General features: G+C 42.6%; 1 protein-coding gene and 1 long non-coding RNA gene across 6 annotated transcripts in view; both read left to right on the top strand.

Moving 5' to 3' along the window:
- The window catches only part of TULP4 (TUB like protein 4), a 103,316-nt gene that overhangs the window by 51,199 nt on the left and 33,144 nt on the right, over positions 1–18,973 (top strand). The gene's annotated exons all lie outside the window — the stretch shown is intronic.
- On the top strand, positions 736–17,444 carry LOC307213298. Its single transcript, XR_013837468.1, has 4 exons — positions 736–1,279; positions 14,455–14,546; positions 16,114–16,210; positions 17,395–17,444. It is a non-coding gene; the product is annotated as an uncharacterized lncRNA (long non-coding RNA).

Here is an 18,973-nt window from a genome sequence, read left to right as displayed (position 1 = left end):
CCTTTTTCAGCCATGGGCCGGTCCACCGTCCCTCAGACCATGTGGTGGGCCAGACTATATTTTTTGGGGGGTGGGGTGGGGAAATGAATGAATTACCATGGCCCACAAATAACCCAGAGATGCATTTTAAATAAAAGGACACATTCTACTTACCGTATTTTTCACCCTATAGGACGCACCGGCCCATAGGACGCACCTAGGGGTATTTTTTTGGGGGGGAATAAAGAACCCCCCCCCCACCGCGGGAACTCCCGTGGGCTCCCCAGGCTTAAGGATAGCTTCCTGAAGTGCGGGGCACTCTGCTTCAGTGCGCCCCGCGCTCCGGGCAAGCAGGCTGCTATCCGCAGCCTAGGGAGTCCTGCGGGAGAGAGAGAGGGGTCAGTGCACACCGACCCCTCTCGCTCTCCAAGCTTCAGCGAAAGCCTGCATTCGCCCCATAGGACGCACACACATTTCCCCTTCATTTTTGGAGGGGGAAAAGTGCGTCCTATAGGGCGAAAAATACGGTATGTAAAAACATGCTGATACCCCGGCTGTCCGCGGGCTGGATTGAGAAGGTGATTGGGCCATATCTGGCGCACGGGCCTTAGGTTGCCTACCCCTGACTTAGTATATATGTGGGCTTTTGGGTCAGCGTCACTTGTGTGGGTTCTCTTTACTATTTGCTTGCATTCCTTTGTTGTGAGAGAGGTTGGTGGCGGCCTGGGGTGTGGTTGGTTGTCTTTGGTTGGCTGTGGTGAACTATGTTTTCGTGTGTGAGTGGGGTGTGTGCGTGTTTTTGGATCAGGTTAGCCAGATTGATTCGAATGCTGTTGACGAGTTCTTGCTGTTGTCTTGTTGGGCTGTGTATGTGATAAAGGATAACCATACCGGGGTGAAGGCGTCTTCTTCTATTTGTCCCCGTGTCAGTTTCAGTTTGTTGGTTAGTTTTTTGAACAAAGAGGCATAATGCCTTTGTTTTTAGAGTCAAGCTGGGATGGAGTGGTTTCCATCCCCATACTGGCAGTTTAAACTTCAGCTGCCCAGCTCAGCACTGCAATGGGGATGCAGATCGCCTCCTCTCTGCTCGTTGGCTCAGTCACCTGAAGAATAGGGAGGGATGCAAAAGTCAGTTGAAGTGGGGGAGACTGTGTGCCTGTGTACACGGTGTGCGTGCATGTGAGAATATGTCTGTGTGTTGACCACATGCACAGCTGACATGCAGCCCCCAGAGAGTTAGCCAAGAATGATTGTGGACCTTGGGCCTAAAACAGGTTAGCCCACCCTTGCGTTGCATGCAGTAAGTGCCATTTTGGAAGAGACATTCCCTTATGTATGCTGTATAAATGAAAGTACAGTGGTACCTCGGGTTACAGACGCTTCAGGTTACAGACGCCTCAGGTTACAGACTCTGCTAACTCAGAAATAGTACCTCGGGTTAAGAACTTTGTTTCAGGATGAGAACAGAAATTGCGTGGTGACGGCATGGCAGCAGTGGGAGGCCCCATTAGCTAAAGTGGTGCCTCAGGTTAAGAACGGACCTCCAGAACGAATTAAGTTCTTAACCCGAGGTACCACTGTACCAGGAAACGTCTCTTCTCAGGTTGTGCCTGCCACCTGCACCTTTCATAAGAGCTTGCATTTAAATAATATTTTTTCTAAAAAAACTGGCTTGCACAATTAATTGGGGATACCTTTTGCTTTTTTTTTTTTTAAAAAAGATTTCATAGAATCATAGAATCATAGAGTTGGAAGAAACCACAAGGGCCATCGAGTCCAACCCCCTGCCAAGCAGGAAACACCATCAGAGCACTCCTGACATATGGTTGTCAAGCCTCTGCTTAAAGACCTCCAAAGAAGGAGACTCCACTACACTCCTTGGCAGCAAATTCCACTGTCGAACAGCTCTTACTGTCAGGAAGTTCTTCCTAATGTTTAGGTGGAATCTTTTTTCTTGTAGTTTGGAACTATTGCTTCGTGTCCGCTTCTCTGGAGCAGCAGAAAACAACCTTTCTCCCTCCTCTATGTGACATCCTTTTATATATTTGAACATGGCTATCATATCACCCCTTAACCTCCTCTTCTCCAGGCTAAACATGCCCAGCTCCCTTAGCCGTTCCTCATAAGGCATCATTTCCAGGCCTTTGACCATTTTGGTTGCCCTCCTCTGGACACGTTCCAGTTTGTCAGTGTCCTTCTTGAACTGTGGTGCCCAGAACTGGACACAGTACTCCAGGTGAGGTCTGACCAGAGCAGAATACAGTGGCACTATTACTTCCCTTCATCTAGATGCTATACTCCTATTGATGCAGCCCAGAATTGCATTGGCTTTTTTAGCTGCCGCGTCACACTGTTGGCTCATGTCAAGTTTGTGGTCAACCAAGACTCCTAGATCCTTTTCACATGTACTGCTCTCAAGCCAGGTGTCACCCATCTTGTATTTGTGCCTCTCATTTTTTTTGCCCAAGTGCAATACTTTACATTTCTCCCTGTTAAAATTCATCTTGTTTGTTTTGGCCCAGTTCTCTAATCTGTCAAGGTCATTTTGAAGTGTGATCCTGTCCTCTGGGGTGTTAGCCACCCCTCCCAGTTTGGTGTCATCTGCAAATTTGATCAGGATGCCCTTGAGTCCATCATCCAAGTCGTTGATAAAGATGTTGAATAAGACCGGGCCCAAGACAGAACCCTGTGGCATCCCACTAGTCACTCTTCTCCAGGATGAAGAGGAACCATTGATGAGCACCCTTTGGGTTCGGTCAGTCAGCCAGTTACAAATCCACTGAGTGGTAGCATAGTCTACAGCTGCAAGCTTTCAAGATTATCCTCTTAGACAGGGTTGGGCTAGAAGAAAGAAACAAAACATTCCATCTTAGGAGGTTCTGCCAAAAATAACTGGAAGAAATTACAGTTAGGAATTAATTTACAGAATGGAAATGAAAGCTATGAGACTTGGACGTTCCTTTAGAAATCTATGAGACTAATGATTTTATTTGAGAAATGGACCGTCAATCTTTTTCTTCACCGAGGTTTCAAAAATGCCAGATATTGTATAACACAGCTCTTATGTCTGTTGATGTGGCCATAGTGTTTCAAAATAATTTTTTCTTGCTCAGCTCTCCATTCCAGTGGGGCTCATGCAGAATACGTTGTTGTTGTTGTTGTTGTTGTTGTTGTCATCTTTTAATAGTGCTTAATTGTCAGAACCTCTAAGTGGTTTACATAGAATGCAAAACATACCTTAAAATTGTCAATAAAAGTCAGATGTTGGTAACAAAAAAGTTAAAACCTTAAAAATTCCAAGTATAAATAAAGCCTGTCTTTAAATATATACTAAGCTAGAAATACTTGATATGAAAGACTGTGGTTACATCAGCAGATGTGAGAACTTTGTTATAATACTGTATTGTGGCATATCTTCAGTCTTAGGGAATGAGAACAAATGGAGGCTATTGAATGTACATTTTGCAACTCAAATTTTTGGTCTCATAGATCAAAAGGCTGCTAAAGGGTCACATGACTTAGATTTTATCCTGAAGCTTAATTTCTAACTATAATTGCTTTATATTTATTTTATTCTGCATTTTCTTGCAGTGTGGAATGCTCTGTCTGGTAATATATAATATAATCATAGCCAAATATGGGATTAACTAGATTATTATCAAAGAGAATCACAGACACATGGAAAAAGCTAGTTTTATTCCGCAGTGTAAAAATAAATAAATAAATAAATAAATAAATAACATTGACAGAGCTACCATCGCATTCTAGGAACAGTTTGTAAATAGCTGCTTGCTATTTAAAACTTAACAAAGCCAAATGTCTAAATTGGATTAATTGTATTAGGAAAAATGTGGAAAGGAAGAAGAGGGAAGGCCGCATTCAAATATATTAATAAAGCCAGTCTAGCTCTAGTTCCATGCTATCTGCTTGAGCAGGCTCTTGGGATTCAGAAGATATGCAGAGTTCCTTGTAGAAGAGAGCTTCTGAGAGTCAGCATCTTTGGACATTTCCATGAAGTCAAAAGTAGAGAGTAAAGTCTCACATATGGATATGAATAAGAGACCAGTAGAAGCCAACTTCCTTCCCAAGATGAATTGTTGTTTGACCCTACCATTAAATTTGCTCCATCTGTGATGTCAGGGGCCTTTTTCGCCAATCAGAAAATTACTGTGAGGCTAGTTCCACCTCCCTAAGGACTCTGAACTTACATTACTAAAGGTCTTAACCAGTTCAGTCCTGTTGAACCATTGTGAAAACTAGCTACCGTATTTTTCGCACCATAGGACGCACTGGACAATAGGACGCACCTTGTTTTAGAGGGGGGAGAACAAGAAAAAAAAAAATCTCCCCCTCTCTGCCCAGCGCCCCTTCAGCGAAGCGGCAGGAGGTGCTGCGCAGAGAGGGAGAGAATTTCCCCCCTCTTGTTTTCCCGCTCTAAAACAAGGTGCCGTTTAAGGTGCGTTCAGGCGGCTACCTTGGAAGCCTGGAGAGCGAGAGGGGTCAGTGTGCACCGACCCCTCTCACTCTCCAGGCTTCAGGTTCCTTTCGACCTGCTCTTTGGGGCTGGCGCGGGGAAGCCCAACACCAGCCCCAAAGAGCAGGTCAGGGAGCAGCGGAAAGGTGCAGCGGAGAGGCTGCTGCCATAGTTGCATGTCACCTCTCCAGCTGGGAGAGGGTCGTGGGGCAATGGCTTCTTTAGCCCTGCACGCGCTCTCCCAGCTGGAGAGGTGGCGGGCGGCTAAAGAGGCTCCTGCCATAGCCGCGCGTCACCTCTCCAGCCGGGAGAGGGTCGCGGGGCTATGGCGTCTTCGCTCCATAGGACGCACACACATTTCCCCTTCATTTTTGAAGGGGAAAAAGTGCGTCCTATAGAGCGAAAAATACGGTATATCTCCTGGATGCTTATTCAAAGACAAAGGACAGGATATGCTTGCTCATAGTTTATGGATATGCTTACTCGCCATTCTTCTGAGATTTCCAGAAGTTCTAGGAGGCTTTATTGAGCTACATCAGAGTATAGGAGTTCATGAGAGGGGTATTAAACATTTTCTGCCACTTCCTCTTAATTCTGTTGAAGTGGCCGGCAGAGGAGGAGAAGGAAGGAAACAAGTATGGGTGACCAAAGAAATGGATGCTCAACCAGCCCCTCATTAAGTGTTAGATATTTATTTAATTAAAACACCATTATACCACCCTTCATTAAAAATCCCAAGGCAGCTCACAGCAAAAATGAAACAAGTTCAGTAATATTAACATTGAAGAAAGAATATAACAACATCTGCAATAACTAGAGAAATCTACAAAGAACTGGGCAATGACCTGAAAATGCTTCACACTTTTTGTAGAATGCCAAAAGCACATTGCAGTTGTGTACGTTACTTACTTCAGAGGAGAGACAATTTCACAAGCCGTTCACCAGCACAGAAAATAGTTTAATTGGAAAAATGGTTAAAAACATGAGAATCGCACACACAGCTCATTAATGTCATTTTTGTAATGAAAGAACTGCATTCCCCCACTTGACAGTTGAGTGACAGCTTTAAAACAACCACCACCAGGAATACTCAGCAAGCCATATTGCTGCTCTTATAATTTCTGCTATGGTTCAATGTCCTTTTTGTTGTTTTTTTTTTGCATTACCTTGATTTATTTAAAATGATCAGGTATCTGCTTTCACCGCTGCTTGTGGTTTTTGCACACAAGAGCAGCCATTGTGCATTTGCAGACTGCCCTCCTGAAAATTGACCCAGCACTGATGTTTCTCCACACTTGAGCGGTCATCACCTATTGAGACATGTTTGTATAAAAATAAAAGCTGCCTTTATTCTTTTTTATTTTATTTTGCTGCATCAGCATATCCAGGTCTTGAATAAGCCTAAGTAAATTGTGCTGCGCTGAAAGGAAAAGCTGTTTGACAATGGCAGCCAAAAATAACTTGAATGGTCTCAAGAATATACATTCCTCTCTGGAGTTAGCCATAACTAAGTAGAGCAAGGTTGATAAACCACATTTTGTTCATTTCAGAAGCAGCAACAGAGCAGTTGGACACTGCTGCTGGCAGCCAACCCACACCTCCCTTTCCTACAGTGTTAATATTACATTATTTACTGAGTATTCAGCAGGGCCAGCCCAAGGCGTTTTGTTGCCTAAGATGGAAACCGTTAGGGGCCAGGAATCAGATTCCATTTTGTCAGGAGCTGGAGGTGAGGAGGAGTCCTCTGAACCTGAAGGGAAAAGACAAACAGGGCCAGGCCAGCCCCACAAACATTCTTGATGTGGTAAATCTGGGTCTTGGGTATAGCACTTCAGGATGCAGCTTGGAGCGTATAGGACTGAAAGCGGCTCTAGCTTCCCCTGTCCCCTGAACAAAATTCCTTCCACATAGAAAGGTAGCATGTGAGGGAGAAGGCTCTCGTCCCTCAAATCCACATTTTTCTGTAGAGCAAAGATGGAGGAGCTGGAGCCCCTCAGATGTTGTTGGACCACAGCTGCCATCACCTCATTACCATTGGCAATGCTGACTGGGGTTCATGGGAGCTGGAGTCCAACAAAATATGAAGTTCCAGCGGTTCCTCAAAAGAGACTTTTTCATCTGGAGGAGCGTTCAATTATATACACGCTAGACGGCAATCTAAAGCGGAGCTAGGAAAACCTTTTCATCCCGAGGGCCACATTACTTTGTGGGCAACTTCCAAGGGCCACATGCCGTTGATGGATGGGGCCAAATGCCAAAGTGGATATAGCAACAAATACAAAAATTGCTATTCTTCAGTGGTCTAGTGCTGCACACTCTCTTCTCTTTACTCCATCCAGGCAATAAAGAGGAATTATCAGAGTTCAGGGACACATTCCAGCCAGGCAAAGACGTTTAGGTGTGAAGCAGAGCAAGTGTGGGATGTCACCTGAGGGTCAACTCTCCTGAAGGGCCACATTTGGCATGTGGTTCTCCACCCCTGGTCTAGAATATAGTGCCCAGGCACCCTTACATTCAGTGAAAACTAGGCATTTGATTCTGTGGATTTATTTAATGATAAGTCAATTTCTTGTATTCAAGGAGTCAAGATGCATTTTTTTAACTGTGCAGCTAATGTTAATCTGTGACCAAAGTATTCAAAATTAAAATGTTTAGATGTTGATAGGTAAACAAATGTTTATATGCTTAATATAGTAATATAATATAATCTGACACTTGAGTTAGTCTTGCTATGATATAAAATAAGTGCCTCACAGAATCACTGAAGTATACATCCCGTGGTTTAAGAATTATTGATGATGTCCTCTCAAAAAACTGTAAATGAAAAATTAACTTAAAGTGGTGCTTCTAGATGTGGGAACCCAAGATAATACATTACAGGTTCAATACTGTTCAGATATCTCTGGATGATTTAAAACACCAATTTTCTCTTAGCACTATGTTCAAGCTCTCCTAGATCCATCATAAGCATCATGATATTCTGCCTTTCTATAATAGATAGCATGACGCTTCTACCTATCCATTGCAGGAAGGCAGAATATCATGTTGGGGACGTAGCTGTCTTTCTGCTTACAATTTAAAAAAGGAATCACAGGAATTAAGAGCTCTGCTTGGAAATGTGGTGTGCAGAGACTATGAACAGTTAAAATAAAAACCCACTTGACTGTGCTTAATGTGAGATGCACAGGGTTTTGCTTGCGCAACAGGGTTTCCCCTTTCTCTCCTCTCCCCCATGCACCCTCAAAGTATGTTCCAGAGTGTCTCTCGACCTTCTGGAGCAGATTTTATGGGGCCTGAAAAGCATGGGGAGTGGAGATATGGGGGAAATTCGACTGCACAAGTGGACTGGCAGCACTAGATACAATCTTAAAGGTTCATGACATTGCCGGGGGGCGGATCCAGTGAGCCAGTACAGACATTATTTTGGTTGGGTTACTTATGCAAAGTACAGAAGAGAAGGAGACACCTCCACAGTGCTATGGTGCATGCATATGCAAATATTTAGATGAGTAAGCCAACTGCAATAACATCCACACCAGGAGAAATATGGTGCTTCTTGGCTGATGAACCTAAGGTCCTGCACTTCTGTTCTTGAAGTTTTATGGTACAGTATGGGTGGAGAATCCACGCTTAAATCAGAAGCTCGGTTCCTCTGCTTTACATGGGGGATTGTTTGTTTGTTACATTTGTATCCAAGGAGTTGAAAGTTGTGTAATGGTTCACCCGTGCCCACCATTAATATACTCAAAACAAGCTTGTGAGGTAGATTAGGCTGTGTAATTGTGACTGTCACAAGGTTACCTGTTGAGTTCCATAGCTAAGTGAGGAATTGAACCTGTGCCCTCCTTGTCCTAGTTCAACACTCCCACCATTGCTACACAACCAGTGTTGACTCCTGTGTTTCTTCTTGAGGCAAACGTGATATTTGACAGAAGATCTGTCTGGGAACCTGGCTCTCTCCCAAGTTATCTAGCAGCAGTGGAAAAAAGGCAGAAGAAAACCAGTGGAAACGTGTGTAATGCTTCCTCTGTTTCTCCCCTCTATTCTCATCATCAGGGGTTGGCAAGGTTTACCTCGCCTGGGCAGGTTCACTCCAGCGGAGATCCCTCTGTGGCCCACGATTTCTGGCGTCTGTATCTGCACAGACGCAATTTCCAGCGCCGCAGAAGTGAGTCCCTGCACTGTGCTGCTCTGGTTTAGCACAGCGCGTGGGGACTTGCCGAGCGGGTGGCTCGGTTCAGGGACAGCTCGTGGGCCAGTTAAATGACCTCCGTGGACTGCTTGTGGCCCATGGGTCTTAGGTTGTCAACCCCTGCTTATCATCTTAATAAATAATAAGAGAGGGTGTCTAGATGCATTTTGCTGTGGTTGGAAGAAAAGTGCCTGAGAGCCATTTCTTCATGTCAGGGGAGAAACTGCTGACATGGGAAGGTTTAAGCCAGACTTCGACAACAATATGGCCTCCAAATGTTTTGCACTACAACTACCCAGCATGGCTGTAATGGGAGCTTTCAGGTTGGTGAAGGCTGGGTTATCTTCATGGTCTAAGATGGTGCCCAAATTGAGTAAGAGAAATTTACTCCTCCTCTGATTCAGTTATGCAACAGCTCTGCTTGCCACCTGTAGATTCACCAGTAGCTGAACTAGGCTTCTCCACTGGTATCTCCTCTGAAGGGAACAGTTTACCTACGGATCCGTGTGATAAAAGGTAAAGGTACCCCTGCCCGTACGTGCCAGTCGTGTCCGACTTTGGGGTTGCGCGGCCATCTCGCTTAAGAGGCCGGGGGCCAGCGCTGTCTGCAGCCACTTCTGGGTCACGTGGCCAGCGTGACAAGCTGCATCTGGCGAGCCAGCGCAGCACATGGAAACGCCGTTTACCTTCCCGCTAGTAAGCGGTCCCTATTTATCTACTTGCACCTGGGGGTGCTTTCGAACTGCTAGGTTGGCAGGCACTGGGACCGAGCAACGGGAGCACACCCTGCCGCGGGGATTTGAACCGCCGACCTGACGATCGGCAAGTCCTAGGCGCTGAGGTTTTACCCACAGCGCCACCCGCGTCACCCTGTGATATCACCCTGTGATAGGGATTGCCATTTCCTTCAGACATCTAGTTTCATTCAGGGTTATTCTGCCTTTAAAATAAACTTGGGGGTGTCAGTTGTTTACAAATAATGACATAGCTGCTGCATAGGTTTGTACATGGTGTGGCAATGTGCTCTTTTAAAAAAACATAAAATGCCTGCCTTGTTTTCTGTGAGAAGTGGTAGCAAAATTGCTAACAACTTGCTTGACTTTTTACTAAAAAACATTGGCATTTGGTTTCCTCTGTTGACAGAGTACCTGAGCTCATTTCATTTGCTGTTGCAGCAGGAGGCATCACAGCATCAAGAATCATGATTGTGTTCTTTTAAAAAAATGCTGCTGCATTGCATGGGGCAACTGTCAAGGCACATTAATCAGATTAAAAGCAAAACAGTATCCTTTAATGTAACTATGTCAAATAGCATCCATACGCAGCCAGCTTGTTCACAGAACATGTCAGAAATCAGTTCAACTCAGAGAATCCAGAGCATGAAAACAGTTGGGTATCTGGGGAAAAAGCATAGGCACAAAGGCTATAATTTTATGCAATTTTATGTAGGGAACCAACATTATGGATGATGCACACTGTACCGACTGTGCTGGCCCTATGAATATACAAATCTGATCAGCAGACTGGCAGAAAACCAGTGCCAGCTGAAAAATGGCATTTGATGATCCTTCCAGGGTTTTCAAAGGGAAAGGATGCTATTTGGGCCATGACTTTAAGGAAGACATGATTGTAAGCACCATAGGTTTCATCTATCCAGCAGGGGAGAGAAGCAGCCTTCCACTTGCATAGCTGATGCAGATGAAAACGTGCATCTCAATGCTCATTTTCATGATGCTCATCCAGCCCACACTGAATTGGCAAGATGTGGCCAGTGCACCATTAGTTGTCTAATTGCATAGAGTTAAAGGTGGGTCAGAGCCAGTGAAACCAGTGGCAGTTTCCCCAGCCCTTTCATTTTCTCTGGTCTACATCTTCTGCCAGGAACTTTCTGTTTCCTCAGCTGGCCTTCAAAATAAATGCCAGCTTACCCCCGGCATTGCCCTTTCTTTATTTATTTTTAAATATCTGTGGGGGTGGGAAAAGATAACCCTGTGATCAGGGCTATTTGGGAATGGTAGGTAAGTAGAAATAGTCTAACATAACTCTTGTTGCCACCTTGAGAACCTCTAGGGCAGAAAACTCATTCTTCAAAGCCTCTGGATGCACATTCGTAGGTCATTTCATGTTACATCCGCATGATGTTTGGGGCAGGACTTGGGTTTGCTGATTTTGCTCTCTCCAGTTCATTCAAGTGACATAGGAACTATGCTGACATTTGCACTTACGTAACTATGAACAAAGAGACAAAAGGAATTATGGGGCCAGAATTGCTGGTGCAATCCATTCAGGCACTTGCTCTGGAGAGAGGTAGGCTGAGCAGTTGGATGCAGGATAGAAGAAAGTCCTACCCACCTCTTTCTCTCTCCATGAATAGGGAAGATGAAAAGCTCAGTTGGTAAAGCAGAGGGTTGGATTAGAGCCTCATGGTCCCTTCTATGATTCTATTCTATATACAAATAGCTTTATCACATTGATGTAGAAAAACTGACCATGTTTATCAAGTGCTGAGGTTATGATTCTGAGTTTTTGGGAGTGGGTAGAGACAGAGTTAGTGACTCTTTCATTAATTTGCACCATTTAATGATCCATCATAATCTGGGTTTGTAGAGAAGCTGTCTCCAGAAGCTGCTGTAGGGCATGAGCACAACTAAGGGAAACTCACAGATGAAATCCTGGTGGAGGGACAGCTAGTCTTTTTGCTGATCTACATGCAGACATGAAAAACCCCACAGGCCTCTGACTTTTATAGAACAAGTCCAGCACATGTGGAAAGATTGTGATTAACTCTCTCTGCCTACAAAGAGGAGCAACTTTCCTCCAAAACCAGCATTGTGAAGAGTTTGTGTATATTATATTTTTGAAAATAGTATAGTACAAAAGAAAAAAATAGCTTGGCTCGACTAGATTTCTGACTAGTACAGTTAAGCTGTTGCTTTAATGATAGGATGCATTTTTATTTGTGTGTGTGTGAGTGTGTGATCTTTATTGTCCTTTCAAAGGACAAATCAGTTGTTTAGTTTTTCTTTTAAGACCTAGTTACAGGTAGGTAGCCGTGTAGGTCTGCCATAGTCAAAACAAAATAAAAAAATTCCTTCCAGTAGCACCTTAGAGACCAACTAAGTTTGTTATTGGTATGAGCTTTTGTGTGCATGTATACGTCTTCAGATACTGTATCTGAAGAAGTGTGCATGCACATGAAAGCTCATACCAATAACAAAGTTGGTCTCTAAAGTGCAACTGGAAGTAATTTTTTTATTTCTTTTAAGACCGTTATTATATTTAAATTCACTTGACAGATTCTAATCTTTCCTCCATATCATAACATTAATAAAGGCAAATTACTACAAAATGTTGAGACCCCATTGCTGGTCATTGTATGCTGTGTGGTTTAATTTGCACATTAGCAAAGCCTTCTAATTGTGAAAGAAATGATCCTTTCCATCCTAGCTACAGGGAAAGACTCTGCTCAGTGGTAGAGCACATGCTTGGCATGCCGCTGCTCTCAGATACAATCCTTGGAATCTTCAGGTTGGGCTGGGAAACCCTCCTGTCTGAAACCCTGGAAGGCCACTGCCAATCAATGCAAACAGTACTAAGCTAGATGGACCAATGTTCTGGCTCAGTATAATGCACTTCCCTATGTTCTTCACGTGCAGGAGGAGAACGTGGGGTGGAGGGATGTGACAGGAAACTTGATTGACCCCATGGTATGTGCTATAATGTTAAAGATGGCTGAAAAGACCAGAGAAGGTAAATGCTGGTTCAAGAAGTGTAGGCAGATTTTCTCCATATCTGGTGGAAATGCCAGAAGGCAAAAAGCTTCTGGTCAGTGGCTATAAATATGATCAAAGAAATCTTCCAGGTTAGTCTAATTACTTTCCTCTCATTATGCCTTTTAAATTAATCGTGATGTGTGGTAGCTCTTGAGAAATTTCAAACCCAGGTGTTGAATGTACTCACCCTAGCAAGAATATTATATGCTAAGACTTGGAAGAAAGAACAAGCATCAATCAAACAGGAATTAATTTGGAAATGATGGGAGCAGTTAGGGCTGATAAAATTAACATCAGTGTTATGCTCTACCTCTAGTGAGTCTTTAAATAAATTGAACTTAGTCATGCGATATATTAAGCAAGAATTGGAAATAAGGGAGATAGAAATTGATTATTTCTGATTATAAGGAGTGTTTTTGTAAACAAAACAGGTTTTTCTACTATTAAATATTTTTATAGTAGCCTACATACTTAAGTCATTTTTTTTTAGTTTCTGTTGGGTGCTTAAATTCATAAATCTTCTGATGATATTAGTACTATATTTAAGGTATATGTAGTGTGTGAATGAGAGGAAGAGAGCTTATAAGCAAGTGTGATTTGACTCAAAATGTTTTTTGGATGATACCTATGGAAACTATACCAGAGTATAGTCATTGTGGCTGGTAGCCACTGAAAATCTCATCCTCCATTAATTTGTCTTAATTGTCTTTTAAAGCAATCCAGGTTGGTGGCCTTTAGTGCCTCTTGTGGGATCATTCAACATCTGAGTACAAAAACAAAATATGCAATGCAGAGGACTGAGTGAAGACCACTTTCCAAATATTCCGTGGTGGTTTATGAGGCTCTGTGGAATATTTGTTATGGAATAACTGATGGGCTGAATTAAAAGTGCACAGGAATGGAATGATGTGCGGCTGGCTTGCATGTAATGCTGAGCCATAGTTTAACACTCGGTTCGCTATAATGAGCTGAGTGAAGCCTTGGGCTTGATGCCCCCCTTCCTTGTTTTGTCTGGCCAGCAGAAGGACGTGGTTAGTATTTACTTTCAAAGAACCAAGGTTTAGCATTATGTTTGTATAAACCCAAGGCTGGTTGAAAACAAAGGGGTCAGGGTTTTCTTTTGTTTTTTCTTTTGTTTTTTAAAGCGACTTTTAAACTATGGATTGTGAAGCTGGATCAGATTCTGGTCCATGAAAACTTAAGCCGTAATCAATTTGTTAGCTAGTAGCAGTGGCAGCAGCAGTATTTCTCAATGTATCTGCCACCTAATCACAATAATCTCTAAGCAGTATCTCTTCCTGTCAACATTCTAGCTGCAGTGTTTTGCCCCAGCCTCTGAACCAGGCCTAAGGGTAGTGCCACAAGACTCTTTGTTGCAAAAGAATTACATCAAAATTGTAAAGTTGGGCTTCCAGCTCTAAACTTCAGCTACTGCCATATTGAAAGTGGCAACAATTCTATAGGCTTTTAAACTGTTCAAGTATTTCCTTTTATTAAGATACCATATATACTCAAGTATACGCCAACCTGAATATAAGCCAAGGCACCTAATTTTAGCACAAAAAACTGAGAAAACTTACTGACTCGAGTATAAGCCGGTTCACCACACACCAAACCTGGTGGTAGCAGCAGTGGTGGAGGAAGAACAATCAGCCCGAAAGGGCTCCTTTCAGGCCGCTAGTCCTTCCGCCGCCGCCGCTGCCGCCCACCTCGAGTATAAGCCGAGTGGGGCTTTTTCAGCATAAAAAATGTGCTGAAAAAGTTGGCTTATATTCGAGTATATACGGTAGTAATTCTTTCTCTCAGACAATCTCACAGAAACTTGCTTCTTCTTCCCTGGCGCATCTTTCCAGTTCGTCTGAGTTACTGAACGCCTGAAAGGGAGCAGCCAGTTGCCTGGGGGATGGCTTTTTTTTTTTTAACATGACAGGAGGGAGGAAAATAGTACTGGGAGGATAATGAGAGGAAAGGTATGGTCTCACTTGTCTAAATATAATTCATTCTTTCAGCAGGTTTTTCCCTCTGTCACTTTCCAGATGCTCAGGAGGCAAGCCATTGTTCTGAGGCAGGAAATATGTACATATCTCGCTCCAAAGAATCCCCTTCAGGATTCTACTGAAATATGCAGGTTTCATACTTTTATAATTCGCCTTTTTCTTTTTTCTGCTACAAGAGGAAAGTAAACACATGATGAACTGACACACACATTTCACCTTTGCAAAGCAGTAAGCTGATTTGCTCTTCATAACTGTGAAAAAAGAAATGTCTTCCACTTTTCTACTCTGCAGTTGGAATGGGTTTTTTCCCCTGCTTCCAAGAGGGAAAGCTGCAAAAGGTTATGAGCACAAAGCTAAATCCTACAAGAGAAACTGCCTAAACCACATGACCATGTCTCTAATTTCATTCCCCCCCCCCATTTTGCCTTCATGACAACCCTGCGAGGTACACAGTGCCTTTCTTCTCACTGTCGTCACTTACTCAAAGCCATCCAGTAACCTTCGTTTGGACTGGGCTCCCCATAGGCAATCCTGACATGTTACCCACTTAACAACCCTGACAATGGGGTATATGAGGATTATATTTGATGAAGCCATCCAATTAAGACAGGACATCCTCTCCCTTTCCTCTTCCTGCTCCCACAGCCCCCAGTCTGGTCTAGATGTTGAAGGAAAACCCATAACTGAACAGAACTCAATGCTTGTAGAATTTACAACAGGATAGCGGCTATCTTTTGTGATCACATTCTGCTACAAGCCACAATTATCCAGTTCTTTCTTTGTTGTTGGCTTGGCAAAATTGATACCAGGCTTTTCCATGAAGATTTGTGCCCAGAACGGCTCAAACAAACAACCAATAAAAGACCTATGGAAAATCAGAATTTTTCTAAATAATAATGCCAAAACCCTTAAACAATAAATATGAAATCAAAAAAGCACAGCAGTCAGAAAGGCCAGGATAGGACAGAAATAAAATCAAGGCATCTAAAAGGCCTGGGTAAATTAAAAAAGGTTTCACAGAAGAAGTCACACAACCTGAACACCTTTGATTATTTATTAGGTTGAAATTAATCCCACTGACCAGCTGAAATAGAATTGTTTCTGTAATATTCAACATCATAACCTCTGATCATAAATAGGTCACTAAAGCTTCATTTCTGTTCAACTTCCACAGTAGATCGCTCCTTGAGGTGAATAAAGAAATCTCATTTTTATTGAATTTTTTTTCCAGAGGGGGAGGAGAAAGGGAAAAAGCAAACAATCCAAGAAGTATTTCTAATCGAATAGCTCTTAAAACGTGTTTTAATTGCAGCATTTAGCTTTAAAACTCCTTATCTCCCATGTTGCGATAATATGTGCATAATTTATTATCTGCTCTTTAGAGGAAGAAACCAAAGATGACAGTAATTGGCAGAATAATTCATCTTCCCAAAGTAAAACTATAAACATAAGAGGAAGTGTCTGAAATATGAGTTCAACTGGAGGCCATTGTCCAGTGCGGCCTTCGGGGTTTGCAAGCAACTGCACTGCTGTCACTCTGAGTGGAACTTGTCGGTGACAGTTTTTGTTCCTTTGCTTCCAGTGGTTTAAGGTCATTAAAGGATATCCCCCCACCATTCCTCTAACATATGAATGCTGTTTCCTGAAGGATAATATAGTCTGTGTTGTCTTTCATGCATGCGATTTGCTTTTGTGCAGAAGCTGATAAATGATTCCCAGTCAATGAAGTCCAGGAGAATTGACAAGCCTTGATTGAGCATTCAAACTTGTTTAGCCAATAGGAAAAAGTGAAGAAGTAAGGCATGTGAGTGTTTGTGACAGTTTAGAATGACTCGGCATTTAAATGATGCTCTCGTATGCCCTCTGCATTTGCAGCATAAGAGACTGACTTTGCTAGAAATAAAATGGCTATGAGGGCTATGCTCTGTCTCCATGATCAGAGGCAGTACTGCTTTTAAATGCTAATACTACTAATAATGCTACTACTACTACTAATAGTACCCTACCCATCTGGTTGTGATACTGATATGGGCAGATGATATGGATGAAAATCACAACAAGTCTTATCAGTAAAATGCAAGGAACACAAGTGTGACAGATAAAAACCAGTCCTCAGCACAGACCCTTTACCTAAGATGGTGCAGCAAAAGCCTGCTAGTAAAACAAAGGTCTTCACTGGCCAATGGAAAATGGCAGGAGGGAAATTAGGAAGATATTTTCCATCTATTCCTACTGGCTCACATTCTCAGGCTCCTTCCCCACTGCCCTTTCCTTTCAGAATTATTTTGGAACATACGGTTTTGCTCATTTCATTGAGTCATTTGCAAGTCACCTTTTCCCATCGCATGTCATGATTAGGTTTTGTAAGACAATCTGCAGAAGGCAGTTTGTTCTTCAACATTGGGAGCGCATACCTGCAGCATTTCCTCTGTGATGTCTTTAGATGCTGCCTCTGAAAACAGAACATATACAGTGGTACCTCGGGTTACATACGCTTCAGGTTACAGACTCCGCTAACCCAGAAATAGTGCCTTGGATTAAGAACTTTGCTTCAGGATGAGAACAGAAATCGTGCTCTGGCGGCAGTGGGAGGCCCCATTAGCTAAAGTGGTGCTTCAGGTTAAGAACAGTTTCAGGTTAAGAACGGACCTCCGGAACAAATTAAGTTCTTAACCCGAGGTACCACTGTAAAATGAAAGTGAGAAGCAAGTCCAAATAATTTATTTGGAAGCTTATTTTTTGCGTAAGCTTGACGGGGAAAGTTTATAAAGTTTGAGTGTGTGTGTGTGTGTGTAGATATTGATCCCTTTTGGTTTTGTTGTTTGGAAGGCTGATTCTCCTGACACTGAAGTGTAGCAGAACTACACTTGCAGAATGAAGTAAAAGATTGGGATGGCGGAATTCTGGATTGCAGAGACTGTGCATGAGAGTGAGGTAGTCATATTTTTAAACATTGCCATTTGAACTTCTTCCATGTAGTTAAACCAGAAGATTAAGGAGAAGACTTCAGAGAAGTCCTCTTTCTGTCATGCACACAGAGGGATTTACACATGGGGGCATTTAAAGATACCACCCTCCCACCCGAAATCTGAAGCGATTTTAAGCCCACAATTCTACAGTGACATTCTGTGTATTGTGTAGAACAGCTTTATAGAGATTTATTTTAAAACTGAATTGACATTTGCTTGGCTGGAGTCAGATTGGTCACATGCAGAGGCTCATCGCACAAGCAGGTTTGTTCTGGGATTTCTGAGCAAAGCAGCTCACAAAAGTTCTGGTGCTTTGGGGGGGGTTAAGGGTATGCATTTGGCTGGCTGCTTTGTGATGGCTCATAACAGGTGATATAGAAAAGGTCAGCCCAGTTTGAAACAAGCCAGGTGAATCAGCCCTGAGCTGTTCATCAGGACCACATGATGAGCTCAGTGTGGACCTTTTCCCACACTGTTTAGAACAGTGTTTCCCAACCTTGGGTCTCCAGCTTTTTTTGGACTACAGTTCCCATCATCCCTGACCACTGGTCTTGCTAGCTAGGGATGATGGGAGTTGTAGTCCAAAAACAGCTGGAGACCCAAGGCTGGGAAACACTGGTTTAGAAGAAGCTTGCCACTGAACTGGGCTCATGGCCAACTGATCAGACAGCCAGTCCACCACACAAAACTATTGACCCTGCTTTAAATGCTACACAGTAGATACATAGATGTAGATATAGAGATGATGTTTATATTTTAATGTTTTCAACGCTTGTTTTATTGTGTATTTAAGTTCAGGAGTTTAATGTTTTAATGTTGATGTCATTGGTTTATATGCATATAAACCACTTATAAGCTTATTTTAGCATCAATCAATCAATCAATCAATCATCCATGTTTAAGATGGGCTATGCAAATTAGTCCATATAGTCAAAGATGGAGAATTATTAAGAACATTTAAACTGGAATCTGCTTCAGAAAGTGTCTGCAACTAATACTAAATTCTAAAGAAAGAATAGCAATTAATTATGAGAAGGATGAAATAAACAAGCAATCTCGGCAAAGACCTCCCGGACTTGAATTAAGAGAAGAGAAAGAGGCTGCAATAGGCAATAGCATTGGACATGTGTCATTGTACATCTCAATTAAATCTCTCTTTAGAATTTGGGAGAGGGGGAGTCAATAATCCCATCCATTGGACCATTCAGTTGGAACTGAGTAGAGCAGATGATGGCAAGTGAACAGAATTTATGTCTGTATGAAGAGTGTTTTGTAGAAAATCTATGTTGATTTTTGGATGCTGCTCAATTCTCCACCGCTATGGGACAGTACTTTATGCTAATTTTGTGGGGGCGTTCTGAAAAACACCCATTTTAGCCATCTGTTGTCCTGTAGTTATTTGGCTGACACAGATTGACGTTGACTCAGCCTAAGCACATGTCTTTTTCAGTAATACATCTACCACTTCCACCCCTTCACCACAAAAGGGATAATGAAATAATAATAATAATAATAATAATAATAATAATAATAATAATAATAAATCTATTATTGAATTACTCCACTTTCCTTCTGGGCTGGGGCTTACC

Source organism: Podarcis cretensis (assembly GCF_951804945.1).
Source record: "Podarcis cretensis genome assembly, chromosome: 3".
NCBI lineage: Eukaryota > Metazoa > Chordata > Lepidosauria > Squamata > Lacertidae > Podarcis > Podarcis cretensis.
Note: the sequence above shows the minus strand (reverse complement) of the source record. Positions and strands in the feature narration are given on the sequence as shown.